The sequence below is a fragment of the Frankliniella occidentalis genome, unplaced genomic scaffold, assembly GCF_000697945.3.
Source record: "Frankliniella occidentalis isolate FOCC.00 unplaced genomic scaffold, Focc_3.1 Scaffold16, whole genome shotgun sequence".
NCBI lineage: Eukaryota > Metazoa > Arthropoda > Insecta > Thysanoptera > Thripidae > Frankliniella > Frankliniella occidentalis.
In genome coordinates, this window is record NW_026267146.1 from 217,472 (window position 1) to 219,952 (window position 2,481).

The following is a 2,481-nucleotide window of genomic DNA, read 5'->3' on the forward strand; positions in this document are numbered from 1 at the left end:
CCACCACTACTGCTGCTGCTGCTACTGCATTTCTTTGTGCAACTTGTATTGCCACTTGTTCGCAGCGGCGCTGGTGGCAATACAAGTCGCCAGACCGCATGCAATCCTCAGGTCAGAGGCGTGCTGATTACCCCCACCGCTCGGGGTTAATCAGCTGATGCCCTCCACCCACCAAGAAGGCAAAGTGAGGCGAGAGCAGCCCGACTCTGTTTGCCCGCGTTTATGGCGAACCGCGCGGTCGCGTGCCGGCCGTGCCGCGGGGCGGGGTGTGGTGGTGGCGGGGCGGGTGTGCAAGCGACACAGTGCCTGGCAGCGGGGCCGCCGCCGCCGTCGTGCCAGGCTCTGCCCGACGGGAAGAGGGCGTTTCCCACCCGGGCTCCTGTAAGGTCAGTGGACTGGGGAGGGAGAAGGGAGAGAGAGCGAGAGAGGCAAGAGGGGATCGACTGCGCGTCCCGGTCGGTCGCGACCGGCGAGGCGAGGGTGGTGAGCTCATCTGCCTGGCTGCACGCACGCCCGCGCGCAATGGCGGGGCGGGGCGGCGCCGCCCGGCTTACGAGAGCGGCTCTCTCGCCACGCAACGCGCCCGTCTCACTCGGTGACTGACGCGGGACTCTGGGGCGGGGTGGAGCCGCCTCAGCAACCGACGTCGTTTTTGTCTCCCAGGTGATCAGTCCAGCCGTGGGGACACAGTCCCCCTCGCTCCCCTTTCCCCCTCTGCCGCACGGCGGCCCCGCCCTCTACCCTGCCGCGCCCCGGAAGCACGACGTCGTTGGCGCCGCCACGGCGCTGGCGCTCATCAGCGTCAGCGCCGCCGCGCCGCCCAAGTGGATCTCTCCGAGCGGGCCTCGGTCGGACGACGTCGACGCGGGCCGAGGCTAAAGGGGTCGTCCTTCGGTGGTCGTTATCGTCGTCGACGACCTCTGGCGGCCACCACGGCGCAGCAGCGCGCAGCGGCCAACAGCGGACCCCCCGGCTGACCCTGAGGCGAGCGCCGCAGACACCTGCATCCAAATCAGCGGCAGCGCGGCCAGACCACACCGACTGTCGGGCACCGCTACTCGCCTCGACCGCAGCAGTCAGGCGGGGCAGGTCGGGGTGGGCAGCGGCATGAGCGGTCCAGCGGGGCGGTGCGGCGGGGCGGGGCGAGTACTGTACTTCTGGCTCCCTCTCCGCCACGGTGGCCTTCTGCTGCGCGCTGAGGTGCTACGCTATGCGGTAGGTCTTGTCTGTGCGCCGTTTGTTGAGGTGACGGCGGTGGTGGAGCCGCTGGAGCCCCTCACACACGCCCGCTGCCCCGCATCATGTCCCGGACCGCTCTGGCTACCGGACACCAACCGACCAACAGGAACACGACCTCCATCACCTTCCTCCACTGCCGTGCATGACGACGTGCTTGCTTTACGGTCCGGGCCGTCTTGTTCCTCTCTCCTCTGCGCCGCCTCGCGGGCTGCGCTGCGCCGCGTGCGCCCGACCGTCTGCCGGCTGCAGATTGGATAAGTAGAGCGGCCGAGGGGACCCAATAATGGAGGCGGAGCAGGGAGACGGACGGACGGACAGACACCACCGCCGCGCACCCTCTCCTCCCGTATATGCGGCCCATCCCAGAACAAATAAATGACGGCTGCATGATGTATGGAGCTACACCGCGCACTGTTGTGCTTGTGTGTGTGAGAGAGTGCGTGCATGAACTCTGCCGGCTCGGCTCGCACATCCTGTAAGGCCTCGCCCCCTCCCATCCCCCCCCTCCTCTTCCTCCTCGCTCTCGCAGCCGTGGGAAGAGTTGACGCCGCTGTATCGTACGAGTTGCACTCATCGGTATGGACCCCACGACGACGACCTGGCGTGGCACGGCACGGCACGGCACGGCCGGTGCATCATGGCCCGCGGGTGCCGTTGGTGCGTGTAGCCGCGGGACTCCTCTCTTGCTTGGTGATGTGGCGTTTTATCTCCCCCCTTTCCCCCCGCACAAGCACACCGGCTCTCATTCATTCTTTTATTCATTGGAATGCGCCGGCGTTGTGACACCTGCGCCCACTCGAGGGAGAGGCGCGTGTGTGTTTTACAGCCCGAGGGAGAGAGAAGGGTGGACGTCGCACTTCGTGCTCAGCCTGTGGACTGCCTTGCCTTGGTGCCCGTGTGCTGCTTGCCTCATGTTCCCTTCGCCGCGCTCGGGCGCGGGACGCGACGTCCAAACAGAGTGTCGATCCAGTTTTCTCTGCTGCGGCGGCGCGCAGGTCCCTACATACAGTGTCAGTGCGGCCAGCTGACGGGCTGCAGGCGCCACGCCACGCCGCGCCACCGCCCTGCCCCGCCCCGTAACATCCGGTTCGCACGGCCGCCGCGGGCCGCGGGTCTCGCTTCGCCTGGGTGTCTCTGCTGGGCCGGGCGCGGGACCGGGGGGATCCCTTGATGAGTCACGCTCCACCTTGGTTGTTGTGTTACCATTTGACTAGGTTGTTGTGGTACCATTTGACTAGGTTG